A 14,019-nucleotide genomic window follows, 5' to 3' on the forward strand; every position below is an offset into this window, starting at 1 on the left:
GCATGTTATTTTGGCATCTCTGTACTCCTCATTGCGAGGAGGAGTAAGGGAGGCCTCAAAATTGCCTATTTCAAAATAAACTCAAAATAAGATATGCAATTTGTGTATCTTATTTCACGTTTAGGGTGCCATGTAAACGTGGCCTATGTGGCCATATCTATTTATGACTTTACATCATCTACAAAGAATATATGAGTGCAGTGCCAGAGGCTCTGACAGCTTTTTGCGACAGAGTTTTCCTGGGAATGTATTTAGCGATTGGGTTCGATCACATTAACCTTATCCATACAGGTTGGTATCTCAGATGTGCTTCACCTGGCTCTTCTCAATTGATGAGGTTTACCAGGGGATTATGGTATTTTATCGGTGTAAACTAATCCAGTTCACATGAATACCTGTAGAAGTTTTCATGTGACCATTCACTCCTTTTTCACCTGTGCAGATCACTTTTCTGCATCTGTAAGTGCATGAGAGAGAAGTGTAACTGGCTTCGGTTCCAAGCTATGTCACTGCAAAATAGGCCATTGCTGCTGGTACGCACTGACCATGGAGGGGGGGGCTGTTCACATCATAGTACTGGAGAAGTGGGGATCATTTCTTTTACCATTTTTGAGGACAATGTCTTTATTTGGCCCCCATGGCCAATATGCACTGGAGTTTAGCAATTCCTTCAGTGGCTTTGTCACTATGGAGAGGTCTTGTAGATATTGACCAAATTAATTTACCATCCATGGGCTTCACATCTCACTTTTGGGCCCACACCAACTGATACACTAGTTGGTACATTCAATTCTCAGATTGCTTTTGCTTTCCCAGGCCTAGGACTGATTTCAGTTCTGTCTACTATCTCTCTCCCACCAACAGCCTCCCCTCAACACACGTCAGTTTGGGGTACATAGGAAACACAATGTTTTTGGTCTAGCTTCAGTCCAAAATGATTGATCGAGCTTAGGACTTTGTTGAAGATTGTGTGCTGCTATGCCATAGAAGATGCATGCATCAGAATATTTTCCCTGGAAACGATCAATCCATTTGCACTCATTTACAGTTCTGCTATCGTGTTTTGGAAAACATCAGGTACATTAGTAAGCCCCTAAGGGTCTGGAAGCAAACTCTCCCAACGAGTGTGATAAATGTAGTCAGTTTAGCACTTTCTTTGGCTGAAGGAGTTTACCAGAGTCCAGTTGAATTATCCAGACTGGAGACCACTGTAGCTCCTTACACTTCGAGGAGGAAGTCGTCCGCTGAGGGGAGAACAGCTGCTTCTGTGAGTCTTTTTAGATTCACACAGATTAGTATTTTCCCATTTTTAAAAATACTGGTGCCACTGGGGCAGACAGATTTGCTTTGGTTAGGCCAACCCACCCCAGTCTCAAATTCCATTCCCACTTGATGACGTAACAGGCTAGGCAGGGCGCATTGACAATAGAAGGCTCAGCACTCTCTCTTTAGGTTTTTTACTGGGTCCCTTTTTAAAAGTCAGATATCACCAAATATTTCACTGAGTTCTTCCACCTTTCTCACTAGTCCTGGCTTGGCTACCATGCTGCAGCTTTTGGTCTGAGGCCCTTCAATCCCATACAAAGACAAAAGCTATGGATTCAGAGTGGAATCACTTTCTGTGGTGAACCGGCCCGTGAAGTTCAGCATACCTCCAGGGCTACTCAGGGCTGTGTCGGGTGACTTCAGCTATGGGAAAATGACTGTGAGTCACATTCCTGAGTCAGTTTTACAGTTAGTGATCCTGCCATGGCTGTTCAGTTTCACTCTCCAAGCAGGCTTGTGTCACCACACGTAATCCATCCCAGAAACCACACCTCTTGATTGTCTGCAATACAAGTCAGGGGCTGTGGTGCTGAGCGCTTTGGTGCAGCAAACAGCAGCAAGATGCTCATATTTCATGCAATCGTTACACTGCGCGCCTCTGGCTGGGCATGCACCATCTCTTGGGATATGACCTTCTCCATCCCTTGGACAGGCCGACTGGAATTAGTCCCTGTAAGTCTCAGATGTCTCTCCTTGCCTCAGGCATTTTATGATAATGAGCTTTTTAAATCTCTTATCTGTCCATAAGCTAGTTTCAGACTTTTCAAGCTGCTCCAGCCTTTCATTCTGTTGCTTTATTAATGCCAACCAGGGTTGCTCCAGGGATAGGGGGAGGATGTTCTGTGCTCGTACTGCAGTGCCCGAGCTGGAGGAACTCACCGTCCCCCTGGGGCCCTATTGAGGACCCTGTGCTCCCCCCATCGAGTGATCCCTTGCTGGCTTGCTCACTCACCCGCTGCTGTTGGTTAGGAGGGTTGCCACTCCTTATCTTTTCAGCTATTTCTTGGTAGAGGCAGAGGAGGGGGTGGGGCAGGTGAGCTCTGGAGAATGCTGGCCACTTGAGAAAGGGATCTGGCTGCCCAGCACTGCAGCCACGAGCTCCACCTAGGTACGCACTGCAGACATGCCTCTGGGCAGGTGCTGCCTCCTCCATAAATGGTGACTCTGCCCTGGGGCTGCAGGAGCGCTCAGCTTCTGCCACGGCCCTGGGAGCCAGAGGAGCTCACTCTGCCCCATTGCCATCATCATCATCATCATCATCATTAACCGGGGGGTCAGCGCCCGTTGGTGTCTGAACCCTGTCTCACTATTTCCTTCCATCTTTCCCTGCCCAGTGCAGAGTGGCTTAGTTTCTGTAGACCAGCTCCACACCAATCTACTACATCATCTATTCATTCTCTGTGTATGCAGAGCTTCTATAAACATTCAACATTTCCCCATTCTTGAATACCCAGGTGAAAAACTTGCCTTCTCATAAACCACATTTCTCTGGGGTATAAAACATGCATCAGACTTAGCCTGACCCCTTTCACAGACATCTTCGTGATTGTCTCCAGTAAAGCTGAAGGATTTAAAGACATGCTCTACTTGCTTCCCAATAGCACACACTAAAGACAACAAGAGTCCTGTGGCACCTTACAGCCTAACAGACATTTTGGAGCATGAGCTTTCTCAGGCACAGACCCGCTTCACCAGATGCGTGAGTGCACCTGAGGAAGCGGGTCTTTGACCACGAAAGCTTATTCTCCAAAACCTCTGTTAGTCCATAGGGTGCCAGAGGACTTGTTGCTTTTGAAGACAGACTAACTTGGCGATCTCTCTGATATGAAAGACAATACTTGTATAACAACACCAGTTTCTTTGTGAAATTTGTTGGCAGTTTGAAATCCGGCAACATCCCATTTCCAGTCTGTCCATCATGAAGGTTTATCAGAGCTGAAGCTCTTTGGAACATCCCACAGTAGCATGTTGATGAGGGCCTGAGACTTTTGTCATTTTGATTTTTCTGTTTGCAACTTTAGCAGCTTCACTTCTTTCTGTGCTTAATTTACTCCTGAAACCGTGTCATGTTCCTGTACTATACTTACAATGTGATGGGGGCTAATTTAGCTATAACTAATCAGGAAAGAGATCTTGGAGTTATCATGGATAATTCCTTGAAAACATCCACACAGTGTGCAGAGACAGTCAAAAAGGCAAATAGGATGTTAAGTATTATTAAAAAAGGGGATAGAAAATAAGACAAGGAGTATTTACTGCCCCTACATAAATCTGTGGTACCCCCACATCTTGAATACTGTGTACAGATGTGGTGTCCTCACCTAAAAAAAGATTAGCAACAGAGAGAAAGCCGTGCTGGTCTATATACTATCAAAACAAAAAAGCAGTAAAGTAGCACTTTAAAGACTGACAAAATAATTTATTAGGTGAGCTTTCGTGGGACAGACCCACTTCTTCAGACCACAGTCTGTTCTGTTCTGGTCTGGCTGTGTTCTGAAGAAGTGGGTCTGTCCCACGAAAGCTCACCTAATAAACCATTTTGTTAGTTTTTAAAGTGCTAATTTACTGCTTTTTTTCTAAAAAAAGATATCCTGGCACTGGAAAAGGTTCAGAAAAGGGCAACTAAAATGATTAGGGGCTTGGAACAGGTCCCATATGAGGAGAGGCTAAAAAGATTGGGACTTTTCAGTTTAGAAAAGAGGAGACTGAGGGGTGACATGAAAGAGGTATCTAAAATTATGACAGGTGTGAAGAGGGTGAATAAGGAGAAATTATTTATGTGTGCCCATAATACAAGAAATGGAGGACACCAAATGAAATTAATGGGTAGCAGGTTTAAAACTAATAAAAGAAAGGTCTTCTTCACTCAGCGCATAGTTAACCTGTGGAACTCCTTGCCAGAGGAGACTGTGAAGGCTAGGACTATAACAGAATTTAAGAAAGAGCTAGATAAATTCATGGAGGTAAGTCCATAAAAGGCTATTAGCCAAGTGTAGGAATGGTGTCCCTGGCCTCTGATTGTCAGAGGCTGGAGACGGGTGGCAGGAGACAAATTGCTTGATCATTGTCTTTGGTCCACTCCCTCTGGGGCACCTGGCACTGGCCACTGTCAGCAGACAGGCTACTGGGCAGGATGGACCTTTGTTCTGACCCAGTATGGCCGTTCTTATGTTCTTGTGTACCAGATACAGATGGGTTACAGAGATGGCTGGCCCACATCATATGTTCACCTAAGATCCCTTAGTGCCCTGCCAGATATGGCTGAGGTTCATTTAAATGAGATATTTTACACACAGGTCCACCAAGAGGCTGAACAATAGAGTACAGATTAACAATCTTTACACTGACCTCAGTTACACGTGAGTTCAATGAATTACTCCAGTGAAACTGAGGGCAAAATCTAATCCAACCACCCTCTTTCCCAGGAGCAGACCAATAGACAAAAGACAAGGTTGAAATGCCTGGCCCAATGATAGGAGAGACTGCCATGAGTGTTCTGCCCCCACTGAGCACTCTAGACCCAGACAGTAACAGAGGGAGAAGATGGAGACTGACTCGAGCGGACATGGATTTTGGGACTACAGATATGGTCCCTAAGGAGAGATTTGAATGTTAGCATGACAGCAACTTTAAGTCAATAACTTCTAGTCAATCATTCATATCAGACACAGAGAAAAAGAATGGCAGGAAAGTCTTGGGCTTTAAATTTAGATGCAAGACAGGTACCCGGGAGGCCTCCAACAAGGACAGCTAATGTGCAAAGTGCTGAAGGTCCTGAAAGGGAAGAGATGCTTCCTTGTGTAAGGCCAACAGACCCAGGTCATCAACAGGAGAGATTAAATCTGTGACCTCAGGTGCTAAAGCCCTGTGCCTTACCCCACAAGCTAAACACCAGCTGGCTCCCCACTCTGGCTGGAGAGCAAAGACTTCACTTTCTCTGGTCAGTGGGCTCAGTGCCTCTGGGGCTACATAAAGGAAATAGAGCGCAAAATGGACAGAGGAATAAAACAAGGGACCCAAACCTGTTTCCCCAGGGAAGCAAATACAACTGTAGATGAGAGCGGCAAACAACAATGAAGAGAGGTTGTACTGTCTCCACTGGCAGAGGCTGCTGGCTGGGCACCTTGATGGGGGCCAGGCACATCACAGTAACTGCAGCGTGTAGCTATGCTGAGAGTCAGGGAAGCAGGAAAGCTGGCTACTGGGAGACCAGAAGTTGGGTCTCTCACATGCTGCCTTGTCCAGGGTCCTGAGCAGGACAAGCCACGCTGGGGGAGAAAGAAATTCAGCATCATTTCCCTAATCTCATTCAGGTCCTGGGCTTGGCTTGGAAGAGCCTCTCCTGGGCAGGTTTGATGTCAGTGGCCAGTTAGCCCCACCCAGCTGCTCCTCTGACCCTGACATGCACTTCGGACTCCCTACCCATTACTCACTGCATTGACGGTAGGTGCTTACGTGGGTAAGGAGCACTGTAGATACAGCATGTGCTTTAATGCCCATGCATCATCCTTAATTCAGGAGACAGGCTGTGAGCCAGGGGCCGGGGCTGTAGTGCCAATACCAGAGCCAACCGAGTGCATTATAAAAACCTGTTAATCTGCACAAAGTGAGTCACAATCACCCACACCAGTGCTGCCAAATACAGGGCCCCAGTGATGGGAGGCTGGAGAGCAGTTCACAAAGCTGTCAGGAAGAAGCTGTGATTCACAGAACCTGGGAAGGAGAGGGGGCAGGGGGGAAATCCAGTTTATTAAAGTGTACTCTACAGTTAACCAAGACCAGGCAGACGGCAAATCCTCATTCCAATCTGCTCCACACAGTGGAAGATTTCTGCAGCTTGAGATTGATAGTGCCTTAATACCCCTAATTCAATCGGAATCCTATTACTCTACCAGCCCACCATGAAGCCTGGCATTTCTCAAAAGATAGCAGCTCCCATTACGAAAATCAAATACAAATGGTCCCTGAGCATTTTGGGGGCCACTCCTGCTGACTTCAAGGCCCTGTGAAGAAAATGCCTCTGACACCAGGATCACAGCAGACTCCAGAAAACAAAGAACCTTGCAGGAATTATCACTGCTTGCAAAGAGCTTTCCTGAACTCTGACCGCGGGCTCCGTGCAGGCATTGGCCTTTCATGGTGGGGCTAAGACCTCACACCCTACTCAGACAATGTCCCAGAAAAGCCAGAAATGTAAAGTTTGCCCATAAGAGGACTTCAGGAGGGTCCACTATTATTTATTTCTCCCCTTCCTTCAATGCAGGCCAAGGAACTTTATTTTTCCAAGCTAGCCCCAGAATGTGCAGTCTCCAGGTTTGTTTGTTTGTTTGTTTGTGACCCCAGGGTATTAGTTGCTACATACAGATTTATAATCCACTGTGTACCAGAGCAGCGCAAGGTGGGAGCCCTAGTAACTTGGGCAACAAAAAGACCCTTTAAGGCTGTTCCCTGGAAGGTACTACTAATAGTGTGACATGAGGCTGAGCCCATTGTCCAAGGTGCTGCTTAACTGACCCACAGATTAAACAAGAGTCGATTTATTTCAGCTGAAAACCACAGTAAGAGAAATAACTTCCAGGCAAAAGTACCCACATAAACAGCTGACTGCAAAGCCCCGCCACGAGCGATCCACAAACACACAGCCATGGTAAGCAGAACAGACCACAGCGTTGGAGAGGGAGACAAAACACTTGGTGGCCCCACACCTCTAGTTTGTGTGGGAGCACACACCTCAACACTTGGAAACACACACACATGCAAAACCATAAAGACGGGCAAAAGCTGCGCTGAGGTGGGGCCTGATCCTGCATCACAGTGTTGCAGGTAGACCCTTGGGATGCTGCATGTCGACACAGTCATCTCAGTCGTAGAATTCCTGATCATCTCATTCAGCTTCCTGTGTGTCATCAGCCACTAGCGCCACCCCGCCGCGGCACATGCAGCCCAACAACTGAAGGTGGATCAAGACAGCGCAGCTCTCCAGACATTCAACTGTTCTGTGCCACAGGCACAAGAAACCTCCAGAGCCGGGGGCAGTTGGCATCCTGATCTCCACTTCATCTGGGGCAGGCACGGCAGGGCAACTAATTCCAGTGCTGCCCCAGCTCTGCTCTTGCTGGGCCATTTTCCTGCCTTGCAGGGTCGGGCAGAGGGACACGAGTGGCAGAGCTCTGCAGGGAAAGTGCTTTACTCTTCGGCCGCCCTGCGGCTGCTGCCTCACCATGGTGCAGCTTGCAAACAGCCCCTTTGGCGCTGCTTTATCTCCCAGCCTCGGGAGGCAATGTGAAGGGGAAGCAGGATTTTGGCATTGCAAAGAGAGAACGCTACTGACAGCCCCGAAGACGGCCACACAGACAAGCTGTTCTACGCACTGAACAGCAGTAGCTCCACAACAGGGCCTCCTGGGACCCTGTGCCAACTGCTTCCCAGGCTGCGCACGCTCCATTAATCATTACTAATTGCTTTACTACCACCACTTGCTAGCCCTCCTTCTGTTGTTTTCTTATCGATCTCCTGGGAGAAGGAGGGTTTGTATATCATAGGGGCTGCAGAGAGCACTTTAAAAGGGGGCCTGCCAGAGCAGAGGGAACAGCGAGGGAGTGGAGCTGTTAGCACACATTGCAGGACAGGCGTCAGTGCGGCTGTGCATCCTGTCGGGAGCTTTTTCACTCTGTTCTGGCTGGTGCATGTTAGGGCTCTGGCCAACACAGCTCTGCTCCTCAGAGAGCTGCATAATTAACACTCATGCTCTCCCCTAACCTCCCTCTCACCAAGGAGCCCTTAACTGAACAGCCTTCCCCACCTCCGGCCTTGGGATTTTGTACTGCACACTCTAGCGCATGGGTGTCTAACCTTTTGGCTTGCCTGGGCCACACTGAGTGAAGAGGAATTGTCTTGGGCCGCATATAAAAGATATAATATAGTTAATGTATATAAATCACATAATAATGTTAAAAGTTTACGATCTCGTGGGGCCGCATTACTAGCTGTCCAGGGCTGCCTGCGGGCCGCGGGTTGGACACGCCTGCTCTAGCACCTGAGCAGCCGCCGGTTTTGCTCTGAATTAGGCCTTGCTGTCCAGGGGCCATCACAGCGCAGGGAGCTGCCACTCACTGCTTGGCTGGTGACTCCTCCAGATCACGATGAGATTAGTGCTTATGGTCAATACCCCCTCCCCTGGTTTGCAGGTCTGCAGCTCCTCCCTCATCCATGCACTGTAACATCCTTTTTTTGACTCAGCCTTTCGGCCAGGCCCCACAGCATTCCCCCTTCAGTTCTCTGTCACTATCACAGGTGGCCTTCTTGATCCCGGCCCTACCCTTACCTGTCCAGCCCATTTCTCAGGGGGTTCCCAGGGATCCCAGGGCTGCCCTCTGTTTTGGGTTCCAGTCCAGAGACTCTGAAACCCTGTAGCTCTTGGAATTCCCCTCCCAGCACTCCTGGCACCAACCCTGCTATGCTTCCTACTGATCCTGGCTGCCCACCTTGCTCTGGGTGTACCAGCTCCAAACCCTCCTCTGTCTTCCCAGGAAGTGACTTCCCTGTCCCAGGAGCAGCCTGCTTGTTGCTGGCTGCCTGCTGCTGTGGGTACTGCCAATTCCCGTACAGCCAAACCTGCTTCCAGTCAATTCCTTGTTCTCTGCCTCTCCTACCAGGTGCACAGTCTGTGGAGTTAATCAGCCTACTGAGCCAGCTTAACGCTCTCCGGTTCAGGGTGGTGGTGGGGAGGTGGGTGTCGATCAAATCCAGTAACAGCAATGAAGGGTCCTGTGGCACCGTATAGACTAACAGAAAAGTTTTGAGCATGAGCTTTCGTGAGCACAGACTCACTTCATCAGATGCTGGTCATGCCATCTGATGAAGTGAGTCTGTGCTCACGAAAGCTCATGCTCAAAACTTTTCTGTTAGTCTATAAGGTGCTACAGGACCCTTCGTTGCTGTTACAGATCCAGACTAACACGGCTACCCCTCTGATACTGATCAAATCCAGGTAACATAAATCACTGATCACAATTCAGATCACCAAAAAGAAAAAAAAAAGGAAGAAAGAAAGAAATCATTGACATAAATCAGACTATCCAAAAAGCTGTACTTAGAGTGCACTTAATTTTGGAGTAAAGCCCCTTGACCCCCTGGTATTTCTGCTTTTTGAGACCACAAATTCAGAAGGGGGGGGGGGGCGTCTCTTAGAAACATTGAATTGTGCTGAAGTAAAACAGAGAATGGGCTTGTGGTTTCGCCAGGATGAGCTGTGGCCATGATGTTCCAGACTAAGGAGCACTTCTTTTGTAGTACCAGAAACTTCACCTGGAGTTGCTCATTGTGTAAGTCGAGTAAGGGGTTCCCCGTTCATGGAGGATGTATACGGTGTATGAATATGGTTGTGGTTTTGGAAATTGAAGGAGAAAAGAATTTTGTAGTCATAAAACTCTGAGTGCAATCCCTGGAGTTTCTATAGGTTCCTCACTTCTGTTTACCTGAGCTGCTGGCATGGAGTTCCGTGTGTGTTTGGGGACAGGTCAGGGGAGGAGGTGGGGGTGAAGATGTCCCAGGAGGGGTTTTGGGGAGATCAGGGACAGGTGGGAGTGGAAATGTCCCAGGAGGAGCTGTGTGGGGGGAGGTCAGGGTGGGGGTGGGAGGGGAGACGTCCCAGCAGGGGTTTTGTGGGGGTCAGGGTAGGGATAGGAGTGGAGACTTCCCAGGAGGGGTTTTGGGGGGATCAAGGTGGGGGTGCGAGGGGAGACGTCCCAGCAGGGATTTTTGAGGGGGGGTCAGGTCAGGGACGGAGGGTAGTGAATTGAGGGCTGATTGTGGAGGGCTCAGGGCAGGGGGGTCAATCTGTGAATGTTGGGGGATCCGGCCAGGGATTGGAGGGTGGCAGTACAGGAGGCTTTTGGCAGGTGGCTGGGAAGTCTTGTCATTGATCTCATGAAGTGGGTCCGTCCCACAAAAGCTCATCACCGAATAAATCATTCTGTTAGTCTTTAAATTGCTGCATTTCTGCTGCTGTGTTTTGCAAGGCTTTCATTGTACCATTCTCTGTTCCCTTGCCCTGTCGCCAGAGAGGTTTTGGTAAGGAAAATCCTTGTCTGGCAGTTGTTTAGAAAACATCAAAGGTTTCTGCCCCACTTCCTCCATGAATTTAATACAATTCTGTGGTGACCTTGAAGCCTTCTTTCGCCGCCTCTGCCTAAAGGAATTCTTCCAACACACCTATGAACAACAGTCTGACTCTCTCGACCCCCCACCAACACCAAAAGAAGAACTCTATGTGGACTCCCCCTGACGGTGATAGTGAAAGTCTGGATTTCTACATACAATGCTTCCGCAACCGTGCTCAAACTGACATTACACGCAACTATGCTGAACGTTATGCTGTCCAGAGTCTCAAAAATAATCCAAACATTATAACCAAATGAGCTGACAAAGGGGGTGCTGTTGTCATCATGAATAAGTCAGACTACAAACAGGAGGCAGCCAGACAACTCTCCAGCACCACATTTTACAGACCTTTCTCCTCCGCTCCCACTTTGGAATTCCAAAAGAAATTACAACTACTTAAGGAACTCCCTGCTGCTACTTGGGACCTTATTCATTCAGACATATCATCTGAGCCCCAACCTGGATTATTCTATTTACTTCTCAAAATCCACAAACCTGGAAACCCCAGACGCCCTATCATATCGGGCATTGGCACCCTTACCATGGGACTATCCAGTTATGTGGACTCCTTCCTCAAACCCTATGCCACCAGCACTCCCAGCTATCTCCGAGATACCACTGACTTCCTGAGGAAATTACAAAGCATCAGAAAAGTTCCTGACAACACCATCCTTGCCACCATGGATGTAAAGGCTCTGTACACTAATGTTCTACATGAAGACGGATTACAAGCGATCAGGAATACCATCCCTGATGTCACCACAGCCAATCTGGTGTCTGACCTCTGTAACTTTGTTCTCACCCACAATTATTTCCAATTTGGGGACAATTTATACCTCCAGATTAGTGGAACTACTATGGGCACCTGCATGGCCCCACAACATGCTAATATATTTATGGCTGACGTGGAAAAACGATTCCTCAGCTCTCGTCCCCTATTACCTATCCTCTACTTATGATACATTGATGACATCTTTATGATTTGGACCCATGGTATAGAGACTCTAGAAGAATCCACAGAGACTTTAACAACCTGCACCCCACCATCAACTTATGCCTCAATTACTCCACGTGAGAGATACATTTCCTGAACACTACAGTACAAATCAAGGATGGCCTGATCAGTACCACACTCTACCAGAAACCCACTGATCTATACTTACCTACACGCTTCTAGCTTCCATCCTGCACACATAACTAGATTCATTGTTTACAGTCAAGCCCTTAGGTACAATCACATTTGCTCTGATCCAATTGACAGAGACTGAAAACTATAAGATCTTTACCAAACATTCATAAACCTGAACTACCCGCCAGGAGAAATAAAAAAACAAATCGACAGGGCCAGACGAATACCCAGAGACCAGCTACTCCAAGATAGGCCCAAAAAAGCCAAGAACAGAACACCACTGGTCATTCCTACAGCCCCCAACTCAAACCACTGCAACGCATTATTAAAGACCTACAACCTATCCTTAACAGGATGCCACACTCCAGAAGGCCCTAGGTGACAGGCCTGTTCTCTCCTATGGACAACCTCCCAAACTTATGAGGATTCTCACCAACAACCACAGTCTATCCCGCAAGAACACCAGTCCTGGGACTTTTCCTTGAAGCAAGGCCTGCTACCAATTTTGTCCACGTATCTATTCTGGAGATAACATCACTGGACCTAACCAGGTTATTCACAGAATCATGGGCACATTCTAATGTTCCTCACCTAACATCATATATGCCATCATGTGCCAACAATGCCCAGATGTTTTGTATATTGGACAGACTTCTAATTCTCTTAGACAAAGAATTAATGGGCATAAAATAGACATATAAACACTCCTGATTCACCACCCTGTCAGTCAGCACTGTAATGGAGTGGACCATTCTGTTAATGACCTGTAAGTTTGCATCTTACTGAAGAGGAATTATCACAACAGTTTGGAAAGAAAGGCTGCTGAACTCTGTTTTATATTCAAATTTGACACATTAACACGTGGTTTGAACTGGGATGCGAATTTTCTGGGTCGCTATAGGGGCTCTTTCGCATACTTGGCTTAATCTAATTCTTGACTCTCCCCCCGTCCCTTCTGCCCCTGTACTCTCTGATTTGCTCACCTTGATAATATTTTTCTGATTTGTCGACCTTGATTACTATTTTTGGTTCTCTGTGCCTTAAATATTGAGTCTGTTCTGGTATGGCTATGGTCTGAAGAAGTGGGTCTGTCCTACGAAAGCTCATCACCTAATAAATTATTTTGTTAATCTTTAAAGTGCTACTTGACTGCTTTTTTGTTTTGGTAGTATATAGACTAGCACGGCTATCTCCCTGTTACCATCAAAGGTGAGACTCATTATCTAGCTGTGGGGAAGGATAGGGACAAAGAAGTTAGTAGAGCTGGGTTGGAGCTGTTGCTGTGTTTCTCAAAGTCCTTTCCCGCCTGACAGACAACAAAGCACAACACATACACATAAGAGGGAAGAGCAACAAACAGCAAAGTTATAACATGCAACTTCTGTCTCTTGTACCAACGGTGTTGCAAACTGACTGTTGGAGAAACACAGACCCTGCACACAGTCTAAGCATCTTCAAGATTTGGCAACCTTGCACCAGCAGAGGGGCTGTTCGGGACATTGCTTTTAGCTGCCTCTTCCTGGTCACAAGCTCACAACCACGTTGCAAAATGATCAGTATTGGCCAGCTATTCCTGATTCTCACTAGACAGAAGGAAGCAAGACAGGAAACAAAAGTAAGGCAGAGAAAGAAAGGGACATCCTGGTGGTAAGAGAAGAGACCAAGGCCGGGTCTACACTATGTGGAGAAGTCAATTTAAGATACCCAACTCCAGCTTTGATAATTGCATAGCTGGACTCAGCACAACACAGATCCATTTTTCTGGTCACCCCCACAGCAGGAGGTAGACAAGAGAAACTCCCCCATCAACCTCCCTTACTCCTTGTGACGATGAGGAGTATTGGGTCAACGGCAGAGCCCTGACAGTTCAATTCAGTGTGTCACCTCTAAGTGTGCTACGTCAAACCCCGGAAGATCGACCATGCGGGAGTTGATCTTCCGGGAAGTAGAGACGCACCCCAAGTGTCATGTCCCAGGTGGTGTTCAGCATTCAGCCGAAGCTGATGGAGATGGTGATGTCAGTCATCTGACTCCCTCACTCTGCCCTGTCCAGACTCAGGATAAGGAAGATATGGGTTCCAGGCAGATGGCAGGAACAGCAGCCATGAGGGTGATTCTTGCACCAGGAACCACGTTTAAGGAGACGCTTTACCAAAAGGATCACAAAGGCAGTGATGGGTGAGATAGCCTATCCCCCTCATTATTGTGGCCACCAATTTCCAACACACCCATTTCAGTTCATTGACTTTCGGGCTCACGCTGTTTTTGCTTACCAGGGCTGTGTCTAGATCACGGGGCTTTGTCGGAAGAAGTTTGTGTTGGAAGACATCTTGCGATGAAACCTCTGTCAACAGATCATGGCCAGGCAACAAAAGAGGATCAAAAGAGCACTATGCTGTGCT

Source organism: Carettochelys insculpta, chromosome 6 (genome assembly GCF_033958435.1).
Source record: "Carettochelys insculpta isolate YL-2023 chromosome 6, ASM3395843v1, whole genome shotgun sequence".
Taxonomy (NCBI): Eukaryota; Metazoa; Chordata; order Testudines; family Carettochelyidae; genus Carettochelys; species Carettochelys insculpta.